Source organism: Aulostomus chinensis, chromosome 24 (genome assembly GCF_037954235.1).
Source record: "Aulostomus chinensis isolate RoL2024-O1b breed Wild chromosome 24, RoL_Achi_v1.0, whole genome shotgun sequence".
NCBI classification, from domain to species: domain Eukaryota; kingdom Metazoa; phylum Chordata; class Actinopteri; order Syngnathiformes; family Aulostomidae; genus Aulostomus; species Aulostomus chinensis.
In genome coordinates, this window is record NC_141343.1 from 5,961,484 (window position 1) to 5,984,173 (window position 22,690).

At 44.6% G+C, this 22,690-nt stretch overlaps 1 pseudogene across 1 annotated transcript; it reads left to right on the forward strand.

The window, feature by feature from the left end:
* Positions 1 to 1,449: 1,449 nt before the first annotated feature.
* On the forward strand, positions 1,450 to 15,855 carry LOC147238483 (uncharacterized; annotated as a pseudogene). Its single transcript, XR_015111777.1, has 2 exons — positions 1,450 to 2,116; positions 13,249 to 15,855. The product of XR_015111777.1 is annotated as an uncharacterized LOC147238483 (transcript).
* Positions 15,856 to 22,690: the final 6,835 nt, after the last annotated feature.

Consider the following 22,690-nt stretch of genomic DNA (forward strand, 5'->3'; position numbering starts at 1 on the left):
GAATGGCAAGAAAAAAAACTTCAAACCCAAAATACGAAAGACAAAAATTATATTTAGTATGCGGCTTCAGAGAGACCTCTCCTTGATAGGCAGAGTTCTTTTAAGTAAAGCAGACGGTATCTGAAGATTTGTTTACTCCACTCTTGCTCTCTTCACCCAGGAAGCTACATGTAAAGAAGTAAATAGTGCTTTCATGGACTTTATTTGGAAAAATAAGTGCCATCACCTAAAAAAAGAGATCTTAGCTGGTCCAAGAGGTGTTGGTGGCTTGGAAATCCTAGACTTTATGGATGTGAATAACACTTTTAAACTAAAATGGTTAAAAGAATTTCGGAATGCTCCAGAGTCCTTTTGGTATTTCATACCACAGAATATCTTTAGAAAAATGGGAGGAATACAGTTTCTACTACGATGTAATTACGACGCATCCAGTCGCTCATGGCAGCAAAATTAAGCTTTGTCCATAACTTCTCTCCACATAAAACCATAATTTGGAACAGTGAATTCATAACCAGGAAAAATAAATCATCATATTTACAAAACGGGATTGACAGGAAGATCATTTTCCTCTCAGACTTACAAAATGACGAAGGTAAAATTCTAAATTACGAGGAATTTCTTAAATCTAAAACCTTTCCTGTCACAAATAAAGAATATCAATCGGTAATAAATGCTCTTCCTAATGGAATCCTTCAATTGATGAAGCGTCACTTTGAGACGCCAGAAGTACAAGAGAAAGATATCTCCTTCTTTATTGAAGGTTTAGATATTAGAATTCAAAAGTGCACGAATAAACGCATAAGAAACGACTTCCATAGTAAAAGGAAAATAATCCCGAGGGGAAAATTTGTATGGAACTCCCATTTTTCTGACGTTCAGTGGAAAACAGCAGGGCTCCTTCCCTGTAAATTTGCAGTCTCTAACAAATTAAAAGAAGTCCGATATCAAATTTTACATCATATTTACCCCACCAATCGTCTCATTTCCAAATTTGTAGACACTGATAGCAGATGTGTGTTTTGTAGACATGACGAAGAGACCCGAAGACATTCGTTTTATGAATGTGAACACACTTTGAGTTTCTGGAAAAAATTGGAAGAATTCTTCAACGTACAAACTAAAAATGTAATTAATTTGGAAGCTAAAGATATCTTACTGTAGTATGAAAACCAAAACTACAATAGTCAACAAATTGTCAATCGGATGATTCTTATTGCTAAATCTCACATTCATAAAGCGAAATTCTCCAAATCTTATCCATCCTTAGCTCCCTTGAAAGTTGATTTTAAAATATATTTTGATTCGATACAATTGATTGGTAATAAGAAATGCAATATTACTGTCAGCCTTATAAAAGAAGTGTTTTCTGATGTCTGGATGTATTGCCTTCCCTCCAGGTTATTGTAAATGTTGATGTTCCGCACTTTAGTTGAATGATTTTATGAAGGGAATATTTATATCTTTTTGGATTATGATGATGCCGTTGTGTGGTTGTTTTGGTTTTGTTTTTTGATGGTGTACTATTGTTTTTTGCTTTTCTTTTTTAGTACGATTGAATGATGCCTGCCATTTATTTTTTTCTGGAATTGAAAATAAAGTTTAAAAAAAAATCCCCCAAAAATCCTGGAGGAGTCGAAGTTGAGCATTTCCGTGAGTAACCGGTGAGGGGCAGCAATATGCCGCAAGGCATCGAGCCTGCCAGAAATGAAGAGTCGAAGTAGAATAAGACGAGGAACCGGCAGCAGCAGCAGCGGGACGCCTCTAAACGACGAGGAAAGAAGGAGAAGTCCGTGAACCCCTGGCCTCGGTCTCTGTTTCCTGAAGGCTGACTGGCGCCAGTAGAACCTCAACATGTGCGCCACGCAGCTGCTGCGGGTGTCGGTCCAGGAGCGGATCCTCGCCGCCGCTGAAGACTTCCTGCTGCAGCTGGGAGAAGGAGACTCAGCGGCTGGAGTACCGGTGCTGAGAGCGCTGCTGACCGAGCGGCTGGAGGCGGCCGCGGAGCAGATCGTGGCTCTGCTGGAGGAAACCGTGGCGGAGTTCGAGCGGGAGAACCGCCGGCAGAGGTTGCTGCTCGATGCCGTGGTGAAGCCCCGAGTCAGGCTCTACAGAGCAGGTGAGTCCCCGCAGGGACCTGCTGGGCCCCGAATTCAGTCCAGGAAGTGGAGAGGCAGCAGGGCCGGTTCTCGACAGGCATTTGTAAGGGGGCAGACTGAAATGTGAAGGGGGGACGGAGGTGGGAAAGGGTGTGATGGTGTTGGGGGGGGGGGGGGGGATTAGGTGGTTCTCTTGATAACTGTTTTTGTCATGTAATTGGATTGCACTTTATCAGACCTTTACCCTAAGACCGGTCCAACCTGGTCCCACTCGTCCCACCTGAAGGCTCAGCTTCTGCTGGTGTAACTCTTCGGGTCACTGAGGCCCACAAACCCCCTGAAAAATTAAAAAAAGAAACTACAAAAACTAAAAAACCATTTCTCTTCAGATGTCAACAACTAAATCTTGACATTTACCTTCAGTGGATGGCCTGAATCAAATATATTCAAACCCAACAAGAACGCTTGTCACTGTTGCCAATATTAACAAAACTAAAAGGGTCGGCCAAGTAATTAAAGAAAAATCCCTTCACCAAGTCTTGAAAAACAAAACTGATCAACAGAAAATAAATAAATACATAAAACAGAACACCCATCCAGATCTTGACAACCAACAACATAAAACTGATCTTAATTGGATGGTCTAATTCTTAGATACATTTTCAAAGTAAAGTAAGAATCAAATAAGACCTCTCAATATAGCCGATATTTACAAACTAAAAAGGGTCGTTATTGTATTAAATCTCTTTTTTGTCTTTGCGTCTCGTTTCAAGCTCGTTTGTTTGGGAGCCCCTGAACTCTGTGTTTGCACCTGAACAGCTCCACTCTCCTTTCTCATCAATCCACTCCTCAACAACAGCCTCCTGTTTCCCTTTGCAAAACTCTAACAAACCTCCATATCCAAGTCTTTTGTTCTGGACTTCTCATGGGCCAAGATCACCAAATTCCTCTTTCCTTTATGGATCATGGTGTGATGATAGGGGGTTGGGATCCATGACAAAGTAGAGAAGGAACTCTCACAAGATGCTGAGACGCATCAATTACAGGGCACAGACTCAGGAGGGAAAGAGAGGAGGAGAGGTGGAACCTATCATATCCTTGGTGCCTTTTCCAGTGGATTTTTCAGCTCCTGCAGTGAATCTTGTCCATATTCAGTTTGTGGGTCATCTGTTATTTTCTTAAGGGAGAGAAAGAGAAACGTCAAAATCTGAGTGCAACCGAACGCTGCAAAAGTCTGTGTCCCTGCTGGAACCTGACAGGCTACGTCCTGGGTCGTTTGCATCCAAACAGTGATTGGATGTTGATGGAGGGCTGTGGGGTTGGAGGGGTGTGTGTGCACGCGTGTGTGCTGCACATCCTGAGAAGATTCGTACACACACACACAGCAGAGTGACAGTAAGCTGATACTGTATCATGCACCTTTTCAGCAGATTTTTCTGCTACTGCAGATATTCTTGTCAACTCTTAAAACAGTAATTTTGTGAGTAAATCAAAATGTGTTTGTTTTTTTTCAACTGCTAAAATTTTGTGGAAAAATCCCAGAGGCAAACTCCACCTTAAGGAGCCAGAAAGAAGGATTGGATTGTTTTCATGAAGGCAAAGGAGGTCAAATCCCATCCATAATCCCAGACCTGCACAGTGGACACTCAGATAAAGATGCTGTATGAAATCAACAACCAGTCAGTAAAAGTAAAAGAGCAGGCAGCACAATGTTGTTGGGACTGGTTCTGCAGGATTGGTCTCCATTCTAACACAATAAGGTAGGAGAGGCTGGAGAACATCAGTCACATCTGGAGGAGTCAGGATTTTTATTCTGAAAGAGCAGCACAGGACTCAGGCGGCACACACACACACACACACAGAGCTGTACTTGCTTATTTTCTTGTGTGTGCGTCTTTAAACAATCTTGCTAAAATTAACAATAATAATAATAACAATGTAAATGTGTACATCAAAATGGATGTTTTTCTAGCTCACTTGAAATTAACAATGACATGAAAAACAAAATATATTAATTATGTTAATTGGTTAATGAATGTAATCTACAAACAACAAGCTTTCCTTCACAAGAAAATAAGAAGATAAACGAAAAGCAACCTAAAACTATTGGTTTATTCTCTGTTGTTACACTACTGATTTAATATAAACCCTCCAAAGAAATGCGTACAACATTACAATTAACACATCAACATCAAAACACAGTCAGCGCACACACACACAGACACACACACACACGTGTCAGCAGTCTCTCTGTCTCCTGCAGCAAGTCACATGATATGGTTGGTCATGCTTTAAATCATGCTAAAAAATCATGCTAAAATCATGTGTTTACAAAAAAAAGTTACTTTTACTGTTTAGATTGACAGAAGTTACCTGTTGGTCAGGTTTCACGCAACCATTGTGATTTTGTCACTGTGTCGCCTGTCAGGCTGTCATTGTGGAAGCTCCGGAAAAAAACGAATAAATGGAAAAAAAAATGGGCAGGGCTGAGAGCTGCTGACTGACCTCTCAATAAAGTTTTGGCCTCTGCCATGAGCTCAGTCTTCTGTTGATGTCCCGAGCTCAGACCCACAGCTAGTGGAAGCCTGAATGCGGCCTAAAGCCAAGCAAACGTGGCACACGCGTGTTTCAATGTGAAAGGGGTATATTTCACTCTTTTTTCTAACCCTTTACATGTGCACACAACAAGCACTGAATCTTAGACAGAAGAAGGTTGAGCCAGCTTAGGTAAGCTGAAATTTGCTTGGTTTTGTTTTTGTGTTGGGGGTCGTTAGGTGCTTGGCACTGGAGTTTCAGTTTCTCTCTGCAACAATAGGTGAGGTCAGCTGACGCGGGTCACACCCTCTATTGCTTGCTTCCCAAGTGAGGCCTGGCAAGTGAGCCGGGCGCAATTAGTCAAGCTGGAAACTACTGTGACTGTGGTCAGGTATCTAACGGCACAGACCACAAAGTGTTAAAGACCACAAAAGGTAAAGACCTGCGAGTCTACCTGCGCGAGTCCACCGAGCTAGGACACAACTACCGCTGCCGCCTGTCTGACTTAAGTCTAACGCACAATGAGTCTCACACACATCCCGGTCATTGTTGGCAATCAGAAAAAACGCACAGTCTACCGCAAACGCAATCCGCGAAACCTGTCCGCACTCCCAGAAAGTGGTCCCAGCCCACACTTGGTCTTTGGAACTGTCAGTCCGCAGTCAATAAGACAGAATTCATCAGTTCACTGATGAAACTCTCAGACATTCAGGTCCTAGCCCTGCTACCCCAGCTGCACTCTCTGAGTCCGCCACACTAAGCCACACCCCTCGCTCTACTGGACGAGGAGGCGGTGCTGGCATGCTCATTCCTGAGAACTGGTCTTTTTCTGCACTACGCCCGTCAAACAGCGAGACAACATTTGAATATCATGATTTAAGTGTCACTGCTCCCATCAAAGCATATGTTCTGGTTGTGTACTGCCCACCAGGGGGTACTCTGGATGGCTTTGTCTCTGAGATGGACATGTTACTCTCTGACATCCCTGATGATGGCACACCACTGATTGTCATGGGAGACATGAACATTCACCTTGACAGAACTCTAGCAAACGACTTTTTGGCACTCATCTTCTCCTTTGCACTCAAACTAGCTCCTTCTCCTCCTCCCACCCACAAAGCTGGTAAAGTCCTTGACTTGGTGCTGACTCGTAACTGCTCCATAACAGATGTGACAGTTACCCCACTCCACCTGTCAGACCATTTCTTGGTCAAATTTGCGGCTGCCTTTCCGCAATTGCAGACACCCACACAGGCGGTTTCCTTCCGCAGAAACCTGAAGTCCCTCACAGCAGCACATCTGTCTGATGAGGTGAACTCCGTCATGCCCGACGGAGAAACACTCTGTTCCTCTCTGGCATCCTCTCTGGACAAACTCTGCCCCCTGGTGTCCAAACCAGCCAAGAAAAAACAACCAAGTCCATGGCTCTCTGAAGTTCTGAGAGAACAAAGAGCTGGACTCAGGGCAGCAGAAAGCAAGTGGCGTAAATCCCAAGAACCCATTGACTTGTCCATATACAAACAGAACCTTGCTTCCTTCACCTCATGCTTACAGTCCGCTAAGAAAGCCTTCTATCAGAACAAGATCTGTGCCACTTCTGATTCCAGAAAACTGTTTATGGCGTTTAACTCCTAGCTTTCTCCTCCAGTTGCTCAGCCTTCCACTGCACTGACTTCAGACATGTTTGCCTCCTTTTTTACTGAAAAGGTTGCTGCAATCAGCAACCAGTTCTCTGAGCCTGACCAGTCCAGTCAGCACCAACCTGCCACTGCTGCTTCACTCTTCTCCTTTGCTTCTCTGAGTGAGGATGAGGTCTCCAGACTTCTCCTGAGCTCAAAACCTACAACTTGTCCTCTCGATCCAATACCCACCAGCATCCTGCAGACTGTAACAATATGATTGTTATGTTTGGTATGTGGTTCCACACGGACAGATTTGATTGTGACACCAGTGCGGTGCAGTTGAGCCGACAGTGACCTCTGCTACGTTCTATGTTGAGTAAATAAAAGAGTAAGCAGCTACAATTACAATTGCTTGAATCGTCCATTCTATGCATGGAGGGCAAGAATGATACACAGACCATTTTGCCCACTATCAAACCTGCAGTCACACACATTGTCAATTCCTCCCTGGAAACTGGCATTTTTCCTGCTACTTTTAAGCAAGCCCATGTCACCCCACTGCTCAAAAAGCCTAATCTCAACCCCGCCCAGGTTGAAAACTACAGGCCAGTATCACTTCTGCCATTCCTGTCAAAAATACTGGAGCGCTCAGTATTTAACCAGTTCTCTGAACATCTGCGGAACAGCAACCTACTTGACTCTTTTCAGTCTGGCTTCAGGTGTGACCACTCCACTGACACTGCAACACTTCTTCTGCCACTAGATGGCAGTACCTGTGACCAAATCACAACTGAAGCACTTTTGCGCTTACTATGGGTTTTCCCTTAAGTCTGAATTCTTGCTTGTGTTGTACGTCGCTTTGGACAAAAGCGTCTGCTAAATGAAATTGTAGAATTGTTTAGTTATGAGAAACACTGTGGTGGTGCAGCTTGGACATACTCAGTGATGAACCCAGGGTCACAGGGTGTTTCAGGTCATCAGACACCCTCACCTGGGCGACCCAGCCGGGGCTGATCAGACCCCGACTTGTGTCCAAGCAGCGCACTAAACCATGTCTCGCCCCTTTTTATCCATAGCCACCAAGAGGCTTTCTGGGCTGCCTCACTGATGTATTTGGTGGCTTTCCTCTCTTGAGCACCTCTGATTCCTAGGAGTCTGAGTGTTCGATGCAGGCTCTGTCCTGGGAATCCTCTGCAGCCAATATGATCTTACGTGAATTAAACTCCCACTAACTGGAATCTAACGTGAACTGAGCAGGCGCGACCGTGTTAATAAACAACTTCTGTAACCATCTTGCACATCTTTTTATCGATCATGGCAGCGCACTGGCAAGCTGATGAAGTCCACTAGCTGGAGATCCTGCAGCAGATTTCTGGAACCGTACAGGACACAGAGATTTATTGGAACATTACCAGCATTTTGAGACACGGCGCACTTTTATGTGTAATGATGATGTTGTCAGTGCGATGACATACGAGAGAGAAAAACACAGGCATGCAGCCCCACAGCAGGGTCTCTGATGCGTGTCTGCTGGAAGCTTGAATGAGCCCTGGTGCCTAGGAAACGTAGCACAGAAACCTTCTTTAACAGTGTTTCAGTGTGAAAGGGGGACAAGACAACCTGAAATCCTCTGTGAGGAGTCGAGTACATATCCACAAACTAAATGGGCCCCCGGTGCATCTGTGCACCAGCACAAGTCAGATGTGATGAACTAAGCTATTGTCATGTATCGGGCAAGTCGTCAGGTTGGAGGGGGGTTGTTTGGGCAGGACAGACAGGAGGGAGCAGAGAAAGCAGGTTTACTTCAGGTGGTTTCTGTATTAGTTTTATTGTATCAAGTTTTTACTGTCATATTGGGGTATTTGTCAGGGCCAAGATTGAGGAAGTTCAGAAAAGGTATGACAGTACAAATAAACACTTTGTGAAGACAATTGACTCCCAGTCCTATGGACATTAAAGACTCAATAAACATGAATACCAATAACTCCTCCTAACTGGACAAATTTGATCGTCAATCATATAAAACCAACAAATTCCATTCTCTGTCCCTGCAGAGAGGAACACCTCAGCGAGTCAACTATTGAGTGTTTGATCTGTTCTTGATCAGTCTATCAGTTCATTTGTTCATTTGCTTTATTCACTTATTTCCCAAGCACGCACTATAATTTCAGTTTTCTTAAAACCCCTTGTAACCAACGGGACTGCCAAAAAACTTGTTTGCAAACTGACTTTCAAATGCTTATAGAATTTTAACCATTTACAGGAAGTAATCGTGTAATTGTGAGAATCCATGTGTCGCAGGTATTTTTCCCCCTGGCTGTGGGGTTTGAAAAAAAAAAAAAGGAAAAGTTGCACCAAAACAATAACAACAATGCAGTTGTCAGCGTTCACAGCGCTTCATAAGTTGAAAAAAAATGTCATCATGTTGGACTTAACGTCATCATGGTGTGTAGACACCATGCACAAATAACTCCTCAGGGTTGTTGTGTGGCCAAATTTGACCAAATTGAAGAAATAATGAACACAAGACATCTACTTTTTTCTGCTTTCTTTGTTTGGTCATTTGTTTCAGACTCTATTTTCTGAGCACAAAATATTAGTTTATTTTGTATTAATTTAAAGGTATTTTTATTTGAATAAAATGTGCTTTTTCATCAAGTTTTAGTTTTTACTTTTAGTTAACTATTAGGAATTAGTCATCACACACATGAACCCCCCCAAGAAAACAGAAAGATGACTGGAAAGGACTACAGAAAATCTCAGGCCATGCAAGCAGTTGGGAGAGACCAAGCCAGCAGCAACAAGGCCTGGGTAGATGAACTGAACTGGTCTTGAGCTGATATTCAGCCCCCCACCATCCACCCAGCTCTATACACCTCGTCAGGCCTGTTCGCCCTCCCCCGCTCAGTCTAGCCCCTTCAACACCCAACCTGCAGTCGTCATCTGAGGTGTTCCTCTCTGCAGGGACACAAAGGAACACCTATTGAGTGTTTGATCTGTTCTTAATAAGTTTATCAGTTAATTTGTTCATTTGCTTTATGCACTTTATTTCCTAAGGACACATTTTAATTTCAGTTTTCTAACCTACAGTAACTGACAATAAGTTTTTCACCCAAACATCATTTAAGGGATATTGCCATTTATTGTTGTATAGCGAAACCAGTGACAACTGTAAAGTTGCTACCTAACAGTGTTGTCTTACAGAGTCTTAAATTTAATATGTTGATCCTGCAGGAACCCTGCAAACACACCTTTTTCACAGTGATGCACAACTTTCACCAGAAAGAAAAATATGTGCAAGTAGCAGGTAAATTCACTTCAGCTAAGCTCGAGTGAGGAGTCTCGTTTCAGAAGGTGTAGGGAAACCCTTCACCATAGTAATGAAATGTAAGTTAGTCAGTCTAATGAGTGTCGCTCAGCGACAAGCCAGAGAAACAGCGAGGCCGGTTCACAAAAATCCAGTTGCCCAGCTTTGCGCAACTGATTCAACCAGGTCCGATCTGGCAATCTCTCGGCGCACTGTTGCGCCATCGGCGGCGGAGACCGAAAGAATGGATCTGCAGGCAGATTCTGCTGACTCCTCCTCCTACTATGCCCATCTTGGCATAATTGTGCACATCTAAAAACCAGATAAGGTGGCTGTGTGCCAGGCTGCACTGCTCAAAATAACCACTGCGCGGGGTGGGAACTCTGTGCCACGCAGGGGGCGGGTTTGAAAATGGAGCCCTATATGTGTGAGCGTAATAGAGGGTTTAAAATATTTTGCCAGAGTCTTTAGTGCCCCAGAATATCATTATAAATAAAAAAAACTTCAATATTTAATTTCTCACGAGCTCCCAAAGAACTCCTAAAACACTAAACAAGTCGAAGATAAAATCATGGCATGGATTTCACCAGTGCTGCAGTCGCTCCACGCCATCTAAGAGGGAACTTCTGTCATTAGTTCCCAGCCAACAGGGAACCTCTGTCATGCTATGTTTGTTTTCTCAATACTGTTTTGGCCTCTGTCATGAGATCAGTCTTCTGTTGATGTCCTGAGATGCCACTTCACTTCTTTTTTTCTAACACTTTACATGTATTTGATCTTACGTGAATTAATCGCTGCTTGGGAACTCCCACCAACCGGGAACCCCAGCGTGAACTGAGCAGGCGCGACCGTGTTTATAAACGACCATCTTGCACATCTTTTTATAGATCATGGCAGCGCAGAGTCAAGATGGTGAAGTCACGAGCTTCTCATCGTCCAGGGTGTAGAGGAGATCCGGTGGCAGATCTGAACTGTACGGGATGTGGCGATTTATAGGAACATCACCAGCATTTTGAGACACGTTGCACTCTTTTGTGTAATGATGACGTTGTCAGCGTAATGACGTACAAGAGAAAAAAACACAGGCACGCAGCGGGAGCTCAGACTCGGGTCTGCTGGAAGCTTGAATGAGCCCTGCGGGTCTGGCACATTCCTCAGCCCCTCTCATCTCTCTGTCCCATCACATCACATCTCATGTGACACTAGGCCTTGAGGGGCTGGACCCCCCAATTTTAATCACATTGTAGACATTTAGGGCTTGGAGGAGTGCATGAGGATGTACTGGGAGACTCTGCCGTCTGCAACTGGCGGGGCTGTCATGCCCTTGGGGCCTCCCCCAATTTTAACTACATTCTAGTCATCCACATCATCACATCTACACTCCCACGCACAACATGGGGGGGGGGGGGCAGCTGGGGCGGGGAGTGGGTCCAGTGCTGCCTCCTTTGCTAACTGCACCATTGCAGGCCTGGGGGCCTGGCCGATGCTCTTGGGGGCGGTCTCCCACATGGTGGTTGGGCTGGGGTTGGTCGCAGGCCTTGATATTGTGCGGTGGAGCACTTGCTGGCGGTTTTACTAGGTCTGAGGTGCTCTTGACCGTATCAGCATCTATGGAGTACTCAGCCCCTGTATGGAGGAAGATGAGGGTATGATTGTTTTGTCCGGGGGTGTAGGTCCCGGACGTGCGTGCCTTCGGCTCACCCTGGCAGGCGGGCTGGGCCTCTCGGGGGAGTGGGAGGTCCTGGCTGCCTGGCTGGCTGGTGGTGCCCTATTGCCTGAAGCCCGCCTGCTCTGGGGGGAGGGGGAGAACAGGGGATGGGTGGAGGGGATGGGGATGGAGGGTTGGGGGGGGGGTAGCTCTGTACAGGGGCGGTGGGCGTGGTCATTGTGGTCAGGTGGTCAACACCTTAGTGTTATTATTATTTATTGAGGACTACGGATGTATTTTAGCTGCACTCTAACACCAGTAGATGTACATTTTTAGAGTACCGGTACTCTGTATTGTGAACATGTCCATGAATGTACACTATCCTGTCTAAATGGACAATGAACTGAACTGAACTAAACTAAAATAAATTAAATTTAAAAAAAAAATCTGCCAAAAGTCTGAGAAATATTTTTTCTCCTGATACCAAATAATTATTATTAAGAGCAGCTATGAAAGAAAATGTAATCCACAGAATGAATGGGGCACTTTTAGCCCATTTATTTTCTAAATATTTTCTCAGAGAGAAATGTTTAAATAATGATCACATGTAGGTTAAATCAGCCACTTTTAAAGCCACAGAGACGGTCGTTGTGGTGAACAAGCTCTCATCAGCAGTGTGAATGGGTCAGACAGCTCCACTGCCTTATATGAGGTCCCCTGTTACCCAGGTAGACCTCACTCAAGAATCCAGGTCCCCTCTTGGCAATTTCTTTAAAAAACATTAAAAGTCACATTTCAAGTAACATCATGGTAAAAGACCTAAAGAGAAAATTTTCTGTAATGTTTTTTGTTTTATTAAAATGACCAGAAATAGGTGTCCCCTCTTAGTCAGTCATGGCTGAGAAGCCACTGTTGGTAAGGTACGCATGTATGTGTGTGTGTGTGTGTTTGTGTCTTAGTGTCTGTGCTCATTTCCCAGATGTCTCCTGTTTTTTCCTGGGTGGGCTGACATGTTTAGCATCAGTACAGGTCTCAGTGATCCAGCGCTCACCTCTGGTTAGAGTGATTTAACTCTCATTCTCCTGCAGGATCATAGAAATTAACTCATTAATCAATTAGCAGATGTGATGATGAATGGATAAAAACATTCAGCAGAGGGGACCTATGACCTTTGACATGGGTGACACAACGTTGATGCAAGCATCTGAAGCCAGCGTTTCTATTCCCACTTTGCTGACTGGTCGTCAGTAGCAGGATGTCTCTTTTCATTTACCGTAAATTCTGGACTATAAGCCACGACTTTTTTTCGACGCTCCATGCCCCGCGGCTTATACTCCAGTGCGTCTTGTACGAGGATTTTACCTTCACCCTGGGGTGTGGCGGGCAGTGGCAGCGGGCAGTAATTCCCTATTGTTCTTGATGGTAGCTCCAAGTACCGTACTTAGGGAAATTCCTAGCCAAATGTTATGGTAATTTCTCTAAGTACTGTACTTGGAGCGTCCAGTCCATGCCGCGGTGCAGTGGAAAAAGAGCATCACACGATATTTTCAGTCATTTGTACTCACCCTCAAGATGGAGAACAGAAGAAGGAATGCTTATGATGCAGCTTTCAAGTTTAACCGCCAGATTGATTGCCTTTAAGATGGAAATAGAGCTGCAGCAAGTAAGTTTGACATAAACTAATCGATGGTGAGACGCTGGAGGTGGCAAGATGACGAACTGACCCAATGCAAAAAGACGACAAAAGCTTTCAGAGGTCATAATAGCAGATGGCCCGAACTTGAAAACGCTCTGGAAGACTGGGTCAACACGCAGAGAACGGGCGGCCGAGGTGTTTCCACCGTGCACCACGGCTTATTTACCGGTGCGGCTTATACGTGTACAAAGTTGATTTTTTCCCTAAAATAAGCATCTGCGGCTTACATAACGGTGCGCTCTATCGTCCGGAATTGACGGTAGTTTCTTTCTGTTTCTGTCTGTTGCTCCACTATTTCAGAGTCAAATGAAGAGATTTCTGATGTTGCTGTTTGTGTCCTGCAGATGTGGAACAGCTGCTGGTGATTAAAGAAGAGGTTCCCCCTGAGCTGCAGGAGCTAGAACCCCCACACATTAAAGAGGAGTCAGAGGAGCTCTGGACCGGTGAGGAGGGAGGGCAGCTTCAAGGGCAGGAGGAGGCTGATATCACCACGTTCCCCTTCACTCTGGTCCCTGTGAAGAGTGAAGAGGAAGAGAAGAAACCTCAGTTCCCGCAGCTTCACCAGAGTCTAACTGAGGAGAACTTGAAAGAAGAGTCTCTGACCAGTAGCCCAATTCATCATCTGAAAACAGAAGCTGATGAAGAAGAGAGTGGAGAACCAGAACCAGCCAGCAACGTTGATCCAGATACACTCGTACAACCTGAGACTGACGATCAGATGTCAGACTCTTCTGAAGCTGAGACTGAAATCAGTGTGGATGTTTGTGTCAGACCTGATAGAGCAAAAACACAAAAAGTAGAGAGTGAAAGAGAATCAGAAATTGTCAGTAACGTGACCTTCGGTCCTTCTGAAGAGACAGAAGTCAGTGAGGATGAGCGTCCCTTTAGGTGCTCAACATGCAGTAAAGGTTTTAGTTACAGAAGTAGTCTGGATATACACACAAGAACACACACTGGGGAGAAACCGTTCCCTTGCTCAGGTTGTGGGAAAAGATTCTCAGTAAAGGGACAACTGAAAACGCACATGAGGACACATACTGGGGAGAAACCATTCCCCTGCTCAGTTTGTAGCAAAAGATTCTCAGTAAAGGGACATCTGAAATTACACATGAGAACACACACAGGGGAAAAACCATTCCCCTGCTCAGTTTGTGGCAAAAGATTCTACGTAAAAGGACATCTGAAATTACACATGAGAACACACACAGGGGAAAAACCATTCCCCTGCTCACTTTGTGGCAAAAGATTCTACTCAAAGGGACATCTGGAATCCCACATGAGAACACACACTGGGGAGAAACCGTTCCCTTGCTCAGTTTGCGGCAAAAGATTCTCAGAGAAGGGACAACTGAAAAGACACACAAGAACACATACTGGAGAAAAACCATTCCCTTGCTCAGTTTGTAGCAAAAGTTTCTTAGATAGGGAACATCTGGAAGTACACATGAGAACACACACTGGAGAGAAACCATTCCCCTGCTCAGTTTGTGGGAAAGCATTTTCAGTCAAGGGACATCTGAAAACACACATGAGCATGCACACTGTGGAGAAACCACTCCCATGCTCAGTATGTGGCAAAAGATTCTCAGAGAAGGGACAACTTGAAAGACACTTGAGAACGCACACTGGTGAGGGACGATTTTCCTGCTCAGTTTGTGGAAAAAGATGTTCACAAAAGGGTAATCTAGTATCTCATATGAGAACACACACTGGGGAGAAACCATTCTCCTGCTCAATTTGCAGCAAAAAATGTTCACAAAAGGGAAATCTCAAAATACACATGAGAACACACAATGGGGAGAAACTATTTGTCCCGCCCTGTCTCTGAAGCTGATCAAGAGTATCCAGATAGCCTAGTCCCCTCTAGCATGTCTTTGGGCTGTGGGAGGATTCCCGCTGAAAATGACACTGCACGAGCCTCTGGTGAAGTACCTTTTAGTAGTAGTACACACGCAGTGTATGCTCAATACTGGCACCCACACACACAGTGGTCAGGCAGGACACTGTGCTGGGCACTAGTGAAACAAATATGCAGTTGCTATGTGATGGATTGGTTGGATGACTGATGTATCAGGACCAGGACTGAAGTTGGTCCCTGACCATCCAGGAGTAACACACAAGATTAATTTTCGCAGTGAAGGTCTTCTTCTTCTACAGGTGAATTAAAGTGTAAACAGCTGTCCACACACCTTATAACTGTCCTCTGTCATGTAATAAACTTTCTGTACACTTGTAAGGTTCTCGATGCCTTTGTTTATATGTAGAGGCTCTACTTGTATCACCACGAGGCGCTCTGCTTTTTTGAGTTTATGTTATTGTTATGATTTGTCTGTTTATCTGCTGCCCCCACAACCTGTGTTGGGAGCTAATGAGTAGGATGCTCCAAAATCGAGTTACATTTGGAATTGTTCGAAATAATCAGAAAAATACAAGAACACACCTTAGGTTCCTTTTAAGCAAGAATGTTCCTTTATGAGCTTTAAAAGTGAGGAGAAGGATTTTAGACTCTATTCTGGATTGGTGATGTGGTCTCTCGGGCAATCAAACAAAGAAATTCTTGGTCGACAAAAGCTCTCAAATTTCGACTAAAAATCAACTAATTTTATATGTGAAAAATATACTGTGTCAAATATCAGCACAAAACCTGTTGAGGAATATTTAGACAATTGTTTTTGTCACATTATCATAATTGACCGACACTATCATTGGTCCTGTGCACAGAGCCAGACTGAACAGAGGAGCTCAGCATCGCGGCTGAGACACAAATAGACTTTTAACTTAAAACTTTACTCTTAAACACAAAAGGCAAGTCCACCATAAGAATTTTTACAATTAAAACAAAAGCAATTATTAGATTAAAACATTGAAATGTCAATTCTGATGTGTTCATTTACTCGAAACTGACAAGCCAAACCTAAGGTGGACACGTTAGCTCACTGTTTTGAGGTGATTTGCCGTGTTTGTAGTGGCGCTGTGACATGAAAACTGTTGTTCGCAAACTTCGCATTCAACTTTTTTTCATTTGTCTATTTTCATGAAATGCTGCCACACTGCAGATGTCTTTGACATGGTGGACGAGGACTGACTTAAATGAAACCGTCAAAATTAAATATACATTCATCAAACCACCAGACGTTGGCCTGAGTATTCTTCAGTCTGTCTGTCTCTAGCGGGGCGGGCTCGTCCAAAATAGCAAAAACAAGGGGGGTGTTCAAAGACAGATTGTTATCTGTGAAACGGGTGCTTTCGGTACTTTCCTCCTGATGAAATTAACGTGGCAAAAAATCCAATTTTTGTCGAGGTGGAACGTATTGACTAGAAAATTGACAAGTCGACTGGGAGATTACAGCCCTAGTGGTCTCTCCTCCTAGTTCCTGTCCATGCATGTGCAGCGGCATTCTGGACCAGCTGCAGTCTTCAAAGGGGAGGTTCACTTTTTTGGACATTTGGCCTTATACCCAGCTCACCCAGGGTGCTACCAGCAACTGGAGACAGTTTTTGACCCATTTGGTCTGGTCCTTCTGCTGACTCTATCTGCAATGCTAGTGCTAGCGCGAGTGGGTAGGATCCCATTAGCCTGCCATTTAAATACCATCTTACTCACTCCACAGCACATTCCAGGTTATGAAGTAAAACTCCAGAATGTCAAATTAAACGTGTTTGTTGATAGAATCATTATGGATCCAAAACTTTTCATATATCGCGTTTCTTTTTGTGGGACAAACCTCAGATCAGAGGCGTAATTTCACCTCTCCTCTAGTCGGTAGTCGTGGGCTCACGTTACAGCTTCAGAGGACTGATATGCTGCTGACATTACTGACTGAATGTATTTCTTAGCCACTGATGAGGAGGCCTGTATTTATCTATAATATATATTTATATAGCCAGTAGTTTCTACCAGTGCTGTCTTGTGATGGACTCTAAAACCGGACTGAAACCCTCAAATAAACGATTGTTATGTAGGAAGTCACACAGCTGATTAGCAACTGCTTTCTCCAGGATTTTAGAGAGAAAGGGGAGGTTAGATGTCGGTCTGTAGTTGGCTAGAACCTCAGGGTCTCGAGGAGGCTTCTTCAGCAGTGGTTTCATTATAGCGACCTTAAAGGACTGTGGCTCATGTCCTGTCACTGAAGACAGATTCATCAGATTTAATAAAGAGGTGCTCACTGAGGGAAAGACTTCCTTAAGCAGCCAAGTAGGAATCAATCTAAGAGACAGGAAGAAGGTTTGAATGAGGTTATCATTGACTTAAGCAGGGCTGGACTGGCCATCTGGCATACCGGGCAATGCCCGGTGGGCCGATGCACGTCTTTGGGCCGGCCCATAACTGTCATAATTTTTGTGTAGAGTGTATAGTTTTTAATCGACCGTAACGGTATCGGAGACCCGAAATGCGGCCCATTGGTTGATTTTCTTGAAGGACATTGGGCTAGTCCAATGAAATCTCTCAGCTCTCGTTGGCCCGCCGGCTGCCCCTTCGCTGCCCCTTCGCCGCCCCTCCCCTCCCTCCTGATCGTTTGTCCTGGCCAGAAGTGAAGGGAGCGCGGTGGCTGTGTACTAAATGGACGGAAAAAAAAAACAAAAACGAAAGGGGGGAGCAGAAAAGCTCAGGGAAAAAAAAAAATACTGAAAGATGACACAGCAAAATGTGCCAAAATCACGGACATGTTTGCAGCTACCACAAGCTCTGCGGTTGTACACCAGGGCCGGCCCAGGACTGTGATTGACAGTCCTGGGCCGGCCCTGGTGTACATTAAACAGTATCTGGGGATATTGTAGGCTTATATCCAAATGCTCAACCTAGGAAATAATTATACATTACTAATTTTATTCAGTCAGACTTAAAACATACATAATAATAGCAGCTTATAGGGTTTGTGCACAACCTTGTTCTCTGTGTGTGTGTGTGTGTGTGTGTGTGTGTGTGTGTGTGTGTGTGAACTGCCTTTATAGCCTTTGTTGTCAAATCATGCTTTGAGTAGATTTGGTGTCCAACTTCCAGTGTTATTTAAGCTTGCCATAAAGTTATAGTTTGAGTTTGCAGGTGTTGCAGCTTACAGTTTTTATTATCACATAATATTAGAGAAATATTGATTTGCTGAAAATGGATGATTAATCATTGGTAAACAGAGAGGAAACACTAGTGACACTAACATCCCTGCCTCTCTCTCTTTCTCTTAGTCAAGCCATGCTGTTGCAATGGAAGTGGAGGAGTCAGATCAGACAGTTGGAGACTATTTTAGTCGCCCTTCTTCCACACAGAGGAATGATTTTTTTAAGTTTCATCCTCAACAAGATTCCATAAACCCTGTCGTCCTGAGGCTCTTCGTTAGAACGGACGGCATGACCTGGAAATGGCTGACTTATTGTGGTCAACGTCATGCTTTGTTTTGTTTTGTTTGCTGCTTTTAGCAAGCCCAATGATCCAAGCGTCTTCATTAGAGGCCTGACAGACTGGAGGCATGTGCACCAAAGAGTAGAGGAGCATGAGAGAGGCATGGCACAGAGGCAGTGTGCTGAGGCATGTTTTTTAAACTGCTCCAGAGCAAGATTGGCCACCTCCTTGAGGGAAGACAGCTGACAGGACACCGTGAGCAGGTTGAGAAGAGACATCAGGTGTTGGAACGTGTAGTGGAAGAAGAAGGTCTCTGTGAGTAGTGAAAGAGTATCACTCTTTTAACATGGTTGCTCTCTTCCGTGTAGAATACTGCACTTTATTTTAATTTTTGAAACTTCAAAATGTGCACATACATCCTCTGGTATGGCGTGTGCTTGCACATATCGTGTAAATAACCATGGTGGGCTGCCAGGGATCAAAAATGCCAGGGCCATTTTTTGGTCCCAGTCCAGCCCTAGACTTAAGTTCTGGATTGTTAATTTGATAAAAGTGATCTAAATAATTATCCGGTTTAACAGCAGTTTCTATGTTTACTGAGTTTACAGGTAAATTAGCATCTATTCAGGGTGTAGGACTTTTTCAACAAGTCATTATTAATCAATCAGAAGGACCCACAGAGTCTATATTGCGCTGTTCAAAATCTGGAGAGGACACCTTCTAGTTGGTTCAAAAGAATTTATTCAGATTAACAGGAACGAATCCAGAGCTCTGGAGATCGTCTTCCCCTATGCTGGAGTCAGCACACGCAGATGCGTCGTCCCTGGCGTTGGGGCAAGAAGTCCAACAATCTCACTCTCTCTCCAGTTTTATGTGTTACAGGGGAGGTGCTGACGTGATCGCGTCTACGTGCAAGTGCGTATTTTTGATCTTCGTGTTATTTTGCAGAATCTTCTGTCTGACCTCGTGCCAGCACCATCCGTTCCCATCGTAGACTTCTTGTTGCATCTGTGAAGATCAAAACCTCTCTTTCCCTGATCCATGACCTTGCTCTTATCTACCTCTGACTCCCACCACTTCATCCTACCGTAGAAATTCTGTGGACTCTGTTCTGACCTGTTTAGCTTGAGGGAGTGATGCTAGCCATGAGCTACACTCCTGCTATTCCCTGTTGTGACCTTTTCACCTGTGTCCACTCTTGTACAATCTGGTCTGTGCTTCACTGCCTTGTGTTTCCTGCACTCTATTTTAAGTAAATACATGTATAAATTTAACTACAGTTTAAGCAAATATATATGTATGGATTAATCTACAGTTAAAGCAAATATATGAATGAATTTATCTACAAGGGCAGGAGCTGATTAATTTGATCCTAATAGTTCATATTTTGTCATCAAAGAAACTCCTAAAGTCGTCTCTACTGAGAGCTGAAGGAATCCAGGGTCTACAGAGTCAGGACTCTGTCAGTTTAGCTCGGTGCTGAAAAGAAACCTGGACTCTTTTTATTTTCCTCTGTTAGTGATGAATAATAGGCGTCTCTGTCTTTACTGAGGACCTTCTTATCCATTTGAAGACGATTCTGCCTCTTGCTTTAGTTGCCTGGTGATGGAATCACACCACACAGCTGTTCTCTGTTGTTGAACTATCTTTTTAAAGGAGCAATGGAGTCTGGAGTTGGTGGTAGTGAACCTGCAGTTTTATCTACTATGAGATCAACCTCCAAATGACTCACCTCAGAATCAGGGGTCTCTGTAGTAGTGAGACATGGCGTTGAGTTTAATACTGGTGGAATTACTTCCTTAAGATGTGGTCAGACCCACCCTGAGTTTGGTGAGAACCCTTGAAGCCTGGGACTTCAGGTCAAACGCTGAGACCACGGCGTGATGGAGAGTTTGATGATTCATCACAACAATCACTCTGATAACTCCTCCCTGCCTGGTTGATCAGAGTCAAACTTCCCATGTTTGGTCAACTTCCTGTCCTGAAGACTTCACTACTGCAGGTGAACAGTTAGCAACTGCTCTGTTTGATGAAGCTGCGTTCAGGGAATGAGGACGTTTCCCTTTGTGTCACTGCTTCTCTACTAATCTGATCTCTGATCAGTTCACCAAGAAGAGTCTGGGGTCAGGGGCTTGATGAGTAGAGCTGTTTTACCAGGAGGAGGCTGGTCTGATTGGTTCCTGCCATTGAAACAAGACCTTCCTACATTTATGGATCCATCACCAATATGAGCCTTCAGTCTGTCAGGTGGTAGAATTCAGTCAGCACCAAGAACAGGAGAGTCAGAGTTTAGAGAGCAAAGACAGACATTAAAATCGCTCCTATAATGCAAAAAATATACTGTCATATATTGGAAAATATAGAGCAATGTATTAAATGTTAAGTATCCATAAATGGAAATCCAGTTTTACATTGGGGTAGCATGGCAGTGCAGCATGTGACTCTGAGTCTCTGTGGCTCAATCGGTCAGCGCACTTGGCTGTTAAGGCAAGGCAAGGCAATTTTGTTTGTAGAGCCCGTTTTCACAAACAGTTTGTCTCCAGGGCTTCACATGGCATCATAACAACATCCTCTGCCCTTAGACCCTCACATCGACTGAGGAAAAACTCCATAGAAAACCCTTTTAACAGGGAAAAATCTGAGAAACCTCAGGGTGAGCAACAGAGGAGGATCCCTCACCAGGAGGGACAGACGTGCAGTAGATGTTGTTACAGACAAGAAAACAGTTTACAATACAAAATGTGGGAAACATGGAAATGTTAATAACAGCTGAAGAAGGAAGCTTCTGGTAGGGGAGGCAGGGAGAGCAAGCCAGCTTGATGGGGGACTGGATGGTAGACTGGTTCATGGAAGGGGAGGCAGGGAGAGCAAGCCAGCTTGATGGGGGACTGGATGGTAGACTGGTTCATGGAAGGGGAGGCAGGGAGAGCAAGCCAGCTTGATGGGGGACTGGATGGCAGACTGGTTCATGGAAGGGGAGGCAGGGAGAGCAAGCCAGCTTGATGGGGGACTGGATGGTAGACTGGTTCATGGAAGGGGAGTGCAGGCCGGTGTAACAGTAGGGAATAAGAGGGGGGGGGCGATGCAGGCGGCGGTTGGGGCTCTGGTGGATCTGTGGAAACACAGAGAGACTGCGAGACACCAAGGCCAAACTACAAAGGGCAACAAGTAGTGGTAGTGACAGTTCCAAAAATGTGCAGGGAGGAGAGGAGGAGAGAGGGGGAGAGGAGAGGAGAGGAGAGGAGAGAAGAGGAGGGAAGGGCTCCATGTAACCTGATGTGTCCCCCAGCAGTCTAAGCCTGTAGCAGCATAGCTATCAATGGTTCAGAGCTACCTGAACCAGTCCTAACTGAAGGCTCTGTCATACAGGAAAGTCTTAAGCCTGGACTTAAAAGCAGTTAAAGTGACTGCCTCTCTGACCCATGGAGAGAGCTGGTTCCATAGTAGAGGAACCGGTACCTGAAGGCTCTACCTCCCAGTCTGTTTTTAGAGATACCGGGAGTCACTAACAGACCTGCATTCTGGGAGCGGAGTGCTCTGGTCGGACAGTAGGGACTAATGAGTTCTTTCAAATAGGATGTAGCTTTATCATTGAGAGCCTGATGAGTCAGCAGAAGGACTTTGAAGTCGATTCTAGATCCTACAGGAAGCCAGTGGTGAGAAGCTATAGTGGAGGGATGTGTTCTCTCTTCTTAACTCCCATCAAAACCCTCGCTGCAGCGTTCTGGACCAGCTGGAGACTCTTTAGAAAGTTGTTGGGACATCCTGACAGGAGAGAGTTGCAGTAGTCCAGCCTAGAAGTGATTAACAGAGAGGCTGGTGGTTGGAGCCACCCAGGGACGATGAACAGGCTTTTCTGGTGCTTAGGACTCTGTTGATCAGCTGCTGAGTTGCTACTTGATCTTAATATGGATGGACGGATAGACCCTCCACAGCAGATGCATGTGACAGATCTCTTAATGAGGTACCATTCATCATCATCAAGTTTTCAGGTTAAATTCAGTGTGTGAGGTCTACACTGCACACATGAGGGAGGAAGAAGGACAGATGAGAGTCTGTTGCTGTGTCCCTCATCGCATACTTCCATACTGCTGACTTAGAATTTTCAAACTGAGTATACTAATCAGACTATGTACTCAATGGCGCAGTGCACCAGTTTAGAGGGTGCAGTGCTGTCCCAAATCACATTCTGCCACGCGGTGCACTCACCGGAACTGATGACGTGTTGACTTCTTATTCTGCGCTGATCATTAGCATCAGCTAATTACTGCCACCTTTTGCCTGCCCTTGTTTGTATTTGTGAAGCAGTAAAACAGTAAAATGAACGGTCATCATGCATTGTTACACCACAATTGGCGCTGACAACGCGATGTCCTCCTTCTATTGGCTAACGATTGCAGCAGTCAGTAGACTTTATTCGTGTGATCTATTTAGCAAAACATTTTGGTGAC